Below are 10,205 nucleotides of genomic sequence, written 5' to 3' on the forward strand. Positions count from 1 at the left end.
CAAAGATCCCAGTTCAAATCCCTGGTTCCCCACCTGCAAGGGGGTCACCTCACAAGCAGTGAAGCCGGTCTGCAGGTGTCTGTCCATCTCTCCCCAGCCTATTCTCCCCTGCCCCTCCTCTATCCAACAATAACAACAAAATGGAAGAAATGGCCTCCAGAAGCAGTGGATTTGTAATGCGGGCATGGAGCCCCAGCAATAACCCTGGAGGCGGAAAAAAAAGTAAAGATCAATGAAATTTTTTTTGATTCTCTGAATACGATGCCTGACTCATGGTAAATTATTAAAAAAAAAACAGTGTCTTTGTTTCCTTATTTACAGGGATATTCCACTTAGGTTCACTAGTTTTTTGAAACTATGAGATTTAAACTTTCTCTCTGAGCCAATATTATATATCTTAGCATTGCCAGAGCTGTTATTATGCAGGTCTCTCCCCTCTCTCTCCTTCTTCTCTCTCTCTTTCATCTCTCTCTGCCTCCCCTCTTCATTTCTCTCAGTCCTATCCAATAATTCCTCTACAATTCCCACTTACCACATGGAAGAGCAACACGAGAAAGAAGAAAGTTATAGATTTATTTGATGTGGTGAAACTTTGCTACTCTTCTACGAAACATTAAATTGCTTGAGGTTCCACTAAAAGTTCAAATTATTTTTGATGGGAACTTAATGGAAAGGAAGCTTGTCTTAAAATCCTGCGCATATTTTCCCCCTCTGCCAGTGGAACTCTACCGTGGTGTTTTGTGAAAAATGGTTTACCTGGAAAGACGTAAGAATAGTTTCCATATATTAAGTACCATCAAAAGCTCATCAAGGGTTCATCAATCAAGGTCTTGCCTTTTTAAATTGATAGCTGTGTTTCTCTGGCCCTTCCATAGTGTATGGCACGAGAAAAGAGGTATAAAGAGAGTAAAGACTTCAGTGTTTAATGAAAAAAAAAAAAAGAGAAAGGTAGAGACAGGCCAGGAGTATGGATGGATTGACCTGTCAAAGCCCATGTACAGCGGAGAAGCAATGACAGAAGCCTGACCTCTGACCTTCTGTTCTCCTTAGAGATCTTTGGTTCATACTCCCGAGGGATAAATAACAGAGAATCTTCAAATGGAGGGGTTGGGATATGGCACGCTGGCGGTCGGAATTGTATGAATTATACCCCTCTTACCCTAAAATCTTGTTGATCATTATTAAATAATAAATTTTTAAAAAGAAGTTGAAAATTAAGGAAACACAAAGCACAGCTTTGACTGGGTTTGGTGTATTGCTCCAAAGTAAAGAATTCTGGCACTTGGGGGGCAAAGGGGGAGGGGAGAAGGGTTCAGGTCCTGGAATATGATGTCAGAAGGCCTAGAGGGGGTTGAATTGTTATGTGGAAAACTGAGAAATGTTACACATGTCCAAACTACTGTATTTTATTTATTGTTACTGTATTTCTTTGTTGACTATAAGCCATTAATTCCCTCCAATAAAAAAAAAATGAGGTCCAGAATTCAATTGGCAGTGCATATACCAGAGTGGTGTCTGGTTCTCTTTCTCTCGTTAATGAATAAATAAAACAGTTAAAATAAAATAAAAGACAAATTGCATCTCAGTAGTGCTTGTGTCAATTAATTGATTTAGTGATTGATTGATTTTGACAGAGAACAGCACGGAAGCTTCCTGCAGTCCTGTGAGTAGTGGGTTCAAACCTGGGGGAAGGGAATGGCAAAACAGTCACTAACTTTTCCTGTTTTAATTTTATTAACGATTTACAAAATTACATGTCAACAAGGGTATAATTTCAGAATGTTCCCACCACCAGAGTTCTGAATCCCTAATCTCCCCACTGCAAAGCACAGAAGCTCTCCTAAGGCTGCAGATATGAGCCAACCATTATCTCTGCAACTGTCTGTCTACATTTGTACATAATCCCCCCCTTTTCTTCCAGGTTCAGTCCTCTCTTTCCCTCCAAGCCACTCATGACACCATTACTGCATCCAAATGCCCCCCGCCACCCGCCCTTTTCCTCCTCTCTCTGTGGGTCCTGATGGAGCTGGAGTTCAGAGCCCTCTTATTCTCTCCCTCCTATCTATCATTTCCCCCTCATTGGGAGTATGGGTCAAAATAGTTTTTGGGGTGCATAAGGTGGGTGTTCTGGCTCCTTAACTGCTTCTCCAGTGGACATGGGTGCAAAAAAGTAATTATTCAAGTGAGCTATTTTGCCAGTTCCCTCATTAGTATTAAAGATATTTTTTTGATCGCCACTAAGGTTATATCACTGGGGCTGAGTGCCAGCACTGCGAGTCCACCACTCCTGATGGCTGGTTTTTTTTTTTTTTTGTTTTTGTTGTTGTTTTGTTTTTGCTTTTTTAAAAAAATTTTTTGATAGGACAGACAAAAATTGAAAGAGGATGGGGAGACAAAGAGGGAGAAAAAATCGACACCTGCTGGCCTGTATCACTGCTTCTGAAGCAGTTCCCCTGTAGGTGGGGAGAGGGGAGCTCAACTAGGTTCTTGTGCTCGATGATACATGTTCAGAACTGGGTATGCCACCACCAGTCCCCCCCACACACACAGAAGTACTTTTTAAAAGATTTTATTGGATGAGTCATGATACACCTGGTAGTGTACGCAGGAAATAAGAAACAAAAAGAAAGACAGTTATTACATGAATAACATTAGATAAAATCATTCTCTAGTTTTTTCCTGGTGACAAGTCAAATAAACATTAGTCATTAAAAACGAAGAAACTGTGGGCTGGATGGTAGCACAGTGGGTTAAGTGAACGTGGCACCAAGTGCAAGCACCAGCGTAAGGATCCCAGTTCGAGCCCCGGTTTTGAACCCCTGGCTCCCCACCTGCAGGGGAGTCACTTCACAGACAGTGAAGTGGGTCTGCAGGTGTCTATCTTTCTCTCCCCATCTCTGTCTTCCCCTCCTCTCTCCATTTCTTTCTATTCAGCAATGTCCTATTCAACAATGACGACATCAATAACAACAACAATAACTACAACAACAATAATAGAAAAAGGGCAACAAAAGGGAAAAGAAAAAAATGAGAAAACTAAAAATTTTATATTTGGGAATTACAAAAAATGAAATTAATTTGTCTTAAAGTATCTGAAATGAAATTCTCATGAATTTTAAGTTCTGTATTAGTTGGGAGTTTGTTTTTCTATGACAATCTGATGGTTATCACCTACTGTAATATACTTGACCTTTAGCAAGATCTACTAATCACCATACCTTGGTACTAACAAGCCAATGGTTTTCAGCTATCTGGCCTAAGGTTGTAGGTAATTTGGTAACTTAGATACAATTCATATTGCATAAAATATTATTAGTACTCAATGATAGTTCTAACTTAGTACTGCAATTGGTGTTGGGCTCTAAAAAGTATATTATCTAGGAAAGCTATCAGTGGAGGGGGTAGTATATGGAGGTCTGGTGGTAGGAACTGTGCAAAGTTGTGCCCCTCTTATCCTATGGTCTTGTCAATGTTTCCTTTATGTAAATAAAGCTTTTTTTTTTAAAAGAGAGGAAAAAAAAGAAGTATAGCATGAGATTGAGAAAAAAAGCGTATATCTAGCTAATCAATTTTGATTGTTGGCTAAATTGGTCTTCCTGGTTATATTTTGCTTTTATTGTTTATCTCACATCCTAATGCTTCTGCATATGCAAGAGTTCTGTGGTTTTTGAACAAAATTTGCAATTCGAGGTAGGTTATGTTAGGGATCTAGGAAACCAATAGTAGGAGTAGGTAACTGCACATAAAGACTCCGATTTCTTTAATCTTTCGTGTGTGTGTGTGCGTGTGTGTGTGTGTTGTGGTATTCACATAGTTTTGTGCTTATCCTAAATCTTGTTTACTATTTTATGATTTAAAAATATCCTTCTATGACTTCAATATCTCATTACACAATTTAATTTTCCTTTTATTTTCAGATAGGGAAAGAAACAGAGGAGGAGAGATGTAGAGAGAGGACTAGTGAGAAAGAGGGAGAGAGATAGGACAACATGATCTGCCATCTAGGAAGCTTTTCTTGGTATACACATTTCCAGTGGTGCAAGGGCTTGAACCCAGGTTCTTGTATAGAAAAATGTGTGTTCTACTCTTCCCATATTTGGGAACTACTGTCTTCCCTGACCCAGATTTCTAGGCCTATTTTCAACTCTGACACCATCTCTCCAGACAATAACTTGTGTCCACCTGTATGTTAGACGTTGGGCTCATGTAAAAATTAGTAAAGTCATAAACTCCTGGGAATGTACCTAAAATAGACCTACTAGCTTTTTCCAAAATGGAGACCCCCAATCTTCATCTGCAACATTCTTACCTATAGGTTCCTGATGATTAAACAATTTGTTCTGCTTTCTGTCTTAATGTTTTTTAGTCACCAAGTTTCAGATGCTACCATGATGCCAACCTGGCTTCTCTGGGCATATGACCTCACCAGTATTTCCTGTAACTTACCACCCCAGAGCCTTCCCCCTCTAGGGAAAGATAGAAACAAGCTGGGGTATGGATCTATCTGGCAATGCTCATATCCACTGGAGAAACAATTATAGAAGCCAGATATTCCACTTTCTGCATCCCATAATGATTCTGAGACTATGCTTCCAGAGAGATAAAGAATATGAAAGCTTCCAGTGGAGGGGATGAAATACAAAATTCTGGTGGTGAGAATTGTGTGGAATTCTACCCTTCTTATCCTATGATCTTGTCAAACATTATAAAATCAATAAAAAGAAAAAGGAAAAGAAAAATGTGTGTTTTATTGGGTGAAGTATTTCCTGATCCACCATAACCCACTTTTAAAATGTACCTATATATTATCAGGCATCGGTATTATATTCTTTTATATTTTTTCACATCTGTAAATTATATTTGGCTTATTATATTTAAACTGTTTTATTTGGGGTCTGAACAATTTTTTCTAATGTTCCTTTTTGTTTTCTAACATATTTGTGTTTAAATTTTGTAATTTATTTCTTTATTGCTATAGAGACAAATTGGGTGAGAGGGGGAAATAGGAGGAGATAGACAGACAGACAGATAGACAGACAGATAGGACAGTAAATAGATAGACCTTTAGTTTGTTCCACCACTTGTGAAGCTTCCCTCCTGCAAATGGGGACCAGGAGCTTGAACTTGGGTCCTAGCACCTAACAACTTGTGTGCTTTACCAGTTGCAACACCAGCCAGCCCTTCAACAATTGTAATTCTGTTTAAAAAAATATCCTAAAAGGTGAAGAGAGGTACTGCTTGTGTGGTTTTCATTTGATTTGCTTTGAAAGGTATTGTGCTGGTTCTCACCTTTGGCAAAATAGACTAAACTCCATTTCCCCAATATTTCCTTCATGTAGTCACTAAACCAGGTAATCAGTATGAAGCCTCCCTGAATTATAGAGGACAGATATTTGCTCCAAATCCATTTGTATGTATAAGTGATTCTAAAATTCCAGGCAGAATTTCATTTGTTTGTTTATTTGTACTTTTTACATTTGTTTCCCCCCTACACACACACACATTTTATTGGGGAGGTAATGGCATACTGTGCAGTTGTTAATCCAGGTGTATACAGTTTCTCACGCTGCAGTGAGAGTTCTGTGTAGACCATCCTCACCCACGGCTAAGGGCCTTTTCTCATCATCATCCATCAGTTCCCCAACCTTCTCCTCATTTCTTCCATCCTCCACTTTCCATTGAGTCCTTTTTTTAATTTATTTATTTTAATTTTTATGTTAATTTATTTTTCCTTTTGTTGCCCTTGTTGTTTTATTGTTGTAGCTATTGATGTTGTCGTTGTTAGGACAGAGAGAAATGGAGAGAGGAGGGGAAGACAGAGAGGGGGAGAGAAAGACAGACACCTGCAGACCTGCTCCACCACCCGTGAAGCGACTCCCCTGCAGGTAGGGAGCGGGGGACTCAAACCGGGATCCTTACGCCGGTCCCTGCCCTTTGCGCCACATGCGCTTAACCCACTGCCCCACCGCCCGACCCCCCCCCTTGAGTCCTTTTTTAAAAATATTTTTATTATCTTTATTTAGTGGATAGAGACAGCTAGAAAACAAGAGGGAAGGAGAATTTAGAGAGCGAGAGACACAGAGAGACACAAGCAACCCTACTTTACCACTTGTAAAGCTTTCCCCCTGCAGGTGTGGATCGGGGCTTGAACCCAGGTCCTTGAGTGCTGTAACATGGGCACTTAACCAGGTGCACCACTGCTTGGCTCCTAAGTCCTTTGCTTTGGTGCAATATACCACACTCAGTCCAAGTTTTACTTTGTGCTTTATCTCTTTGCTCTTATTTTTTAATTTCTAGCTATAAGATCATTAGGTATTCATCTTCAGGTAGAATTTTAAACAAAACTTCCACAATGTGAAATTGGGAAGATTTACTTTAAATAATCCTTATAGAAGATGCAGGAGTATTAATGTACATTGCGGATGCTGAACAAAATGCGGCGCAGAATGACTAACCACTATGTCTTTTGCTGAAGTAAACACATGTGCACACTCCTGTATCCTCCTCATACGTACTCTTAGCTGAATTAGACTTTCTTAGTGAGAGCCTGGGAATTTGCACATAAGGTTCTGTGTTTATTTCCTTTAATTTCCCATAATATTAACACTTCTTGTTGTTCTTATATCTGTTTAAGTTTTATTTATTTCAGTGAGTAATGTGGGTGTGTGTGTGTGTGTGGAGAGAGAGAGAGAGAGAGAGAGAGAGAGATTGGATTGACTAGAACACTGCTCAGCTCTGGATTACAGTGGTGCTGGGGACTGAATCTGGGACCTTAGAGTCTCAGGCATGACATTTTATATTGCTATAGAACAGTATTAAAACCAGAGAGTTAACACTGGCATGTTACAGTTATCTCCACTGTAGATCATATTCAGTTTATACTACTATTCAAGAGGTGTTTACTTTTGTGTGTGCATGCGTGAAGTTTTAATTTTTTCTTTTTAATATGATCTCCAGATGACTTAAAAGTAGACAAGGCATATAGTCTGCAGAGCCTCAGTGATAAGCATATTGTAACAGCAATGGCTTGTGATTAGTTGTTTAGAAGAGTATGCACATTAAAATTGGGTTTTTCATATAATTCCGTACATCAGGTGATACCATCTAATCCTCCACTCGGGCAGTCTGCTTCATCTATATAACAGAGCAGAAGAACTGTATCTCTGTTTATGGCTCTTAAAGATCTGTCATTCTGCTTGTAATTCTAGAGATTTGAACAAAAAAAATTCCTTTTCCCATGTTCTAAGTAAATTTAACAAAAGTTGTTCAGATTGATGTGAAGGGGTCACTTTGATTTAATAAATCTAAGGACATTATGGGTTATATGAATATTGTTTGTATATTTCAATCCCCAAGAGTGGAGACTCTAGAGATAGAAAAAGTAATAATAGAATTAACCACTGTATAAAAATACACATTCCACAAATATTTAATGGAAGTCCATTGCTTTGAATAAACTTTTCCAGTCAATTTCAGCTACTGTACTTTTCTAGTTTTAGTTATTATTAACAATTCATCAGCATCCCTGTAGTTCAATTATTTAAAAAAATTGTTGATCTTTCCATTTACTGTGCTACACTTCTGACCTGCTTTTCATGAACCACATTTTTTGAGCTCTCAAATGAAATCTCAATCATCCAAGCTAGTCAAGCAATTTAGGATGAGTTTGCTGAAAGCAGTTTTATACTTAGCTAGAATTAAAGCAGCGGCTGGAACCACTTCTGTCACCCAGAAATATAGGAGTTTACTTACTATTGCATGCTTTTATTACATTCACTCACAGCTGAAGTCATTTGGCACTATTTAAGATATTCTGAAGTCTAGTCTCTCTCTCTCTCTCGATAACTTCTGGTGAAAACAATAATGGAAAAATAGTATACACACAAAGGGAGAAAGGGAGACTATACAGCTCATCCTAGTGAAACTGGAGATGACAATTGGAACCTGATCTTGGGGTTTTATATTATCTTCTGAATTGAGGATTTTGGCCTTTGGAGTATCCTTCATGACAACCCCAATTTTCTCAAAGAATATTTTGTCTAGACTTATGGCAGTTTTATAGGGAAAACTTGCTGTCAGATCGTGATTGTGTGTTTCTGTGTGTGATTAAAAAGATAGCTTTACCAGTTTCGAGTGACTGGTTTTAGTCAAATATTCTTGCGATTGCATAATTGGTGTTTAAATTTATTTTTCTTTTTTGAAAATCCTTCAGCAAGATATTGCATCTTTGTTACACAGGAGAGCATTTTATTTGTTTATTATATTATAATAGTTTAAAATATAAAAATGGGAAGTGGAGTCCAAGTAAGTGGGACAGGAATTAAGGATCAGATTAGGAACCCTGTCTGGACCCTAGTCCCTGTCTGTCATTCACTCATCTCTGTTACTTTGAGCAATATACTAAAGAAAAATAGAAAGCCAAATCTTTTCTTAGCTTCAGTTTCCATACGTGCAGGTTTGATGAGGATATAAATACTTGTTATGCCCTTTTCTTTGGGTTGTATATCAGGGTATAAATGTTTGGCTAATTTTCAAATCTTCAAAATCACAGATAATTAAATAATCTTTGTCATTTCCATGAAGCTCATGCATATTTTTAAAGGTATATGTATTTGAAAGGTAGCATTTTATTACATGTATGCTAAATATAGCATATGATAGATAAGTTCACAGCAACATATATGGCATTGTTTCCAGGAGGAAAAGAAACAGTAGCTCATAGTATGGCATGTATGTAGGACTATTATTTTATCTTTTTTAAATTAACAGTGTTTTTCTTTTTTATTTTTTGCCACCAGAGTTATCATCCATCAGGGCTTGGTGCCTATGTGACAACTTCCACATCAACAGTGGCCATTTCTTCCTTCCTTCCTTCCTTTTTTTTTTTTTTTTTTTTTGATGAGAGAGAGGGAGAGAGAGAGAGAGAGAGCATCTGGAATCTGGTGGCTGGAAAGAGAGTTAGCATAAAAAGCCAAACAAGTTGTTGACCTATCATAAACCTAAAGGTTCAAATAGTGCAGATGAAGAGTTGAGTGGGGGTCTCTGTTTTGTAGATAGCTAGTAGGCATATTTTAGTTATATTCCAAAGGGCCTGTGGCTATACTAGTTTTTGTTTGTTTGTTAAAGAGAGCAGGCAGTGAACACAGAGTGCAGCTCTAGTATCCATGTTGTTCTGTTGTTTTCTTCTTGTTTCTGTGAATTACTGGGAATCAAACCCAGGGCCTCATACGTGAAAAGGCATCTGTTCTACCTCTGAGATCGCTCTTTGATCCATAATCTTAAAGCTTTTAATGACTCTATGAAAGGTACAAGAATGAAAATCAGTCTGTTATTATTTATAATATTTATTGGACTCCATCGCAGACATTTGTATATAAACTTTCCACATGTATTCACACACACACAAACATATGTGTATACATAATCCACATGTATTCACACAGAGAACATATGTGTATATATAATCCACATGCATTCACACACAAAACATATGTGTACACATAATCCACATGTATTCACACAAAACATATGTGTATACATAATCCACATGTATTCACACAGAGAACATATGTGTATACATAATCCACATGTATTCACACAGAGAATATATGTGTATACATAATCCACATGTATTCACACAGAGAATATATGTGTATACATAATCCGCATGCATTCACACACAAAAATATGTGTATACATAATCCACATGCATTCACACACAAAAATATGTGTATACATAATCCATATGTATACACAGAAAACACAAGTGTATGCATAATCCACATGCATTCACACACAAAAATATGTGTATACATAATCCACATGCATTCACACACAAAAATATGTGTATACATAATCCATATGTATACACAGAAAACACAAGTGTATGCATAATCCACATGCATTCACACACAAACATATTGTATACATAATCCACATGTGTTCACACACAGAACATATGTGTGTGCATATAGCACATGTGTTCACACACAAACCATATATGTATGCATAATACACATGTATTCACACACAAAACCATATACCTGAAGAGGCAGGAGAACATAAGGTGTTTGTACTTTGGAGACTCTAATATTTGGTATCTGAGACAGTAATTTAGAAGCCTCCTGAAATTTTTCAAAAAAAGAGATAATATTACAAGTAACCACTAAATAAGAAATATTAGGTTTTCCCCCCCTCTAGAGTTA

This window comes from Erinaceus europaeus, chromosome 1 (genome assembly GCF_950295315.1).
Source record: "Erinaceus europaeus chromosome 1, mEriEur2.1, whole genome shotgun sequence".
Classification (NCBI taxonomy): Eukaryota; Metazoa; Chordata; class Mammalia; order Eulipotyphla; family Erinaceidae; genus Erinaceus; species Erinaceus europaeus.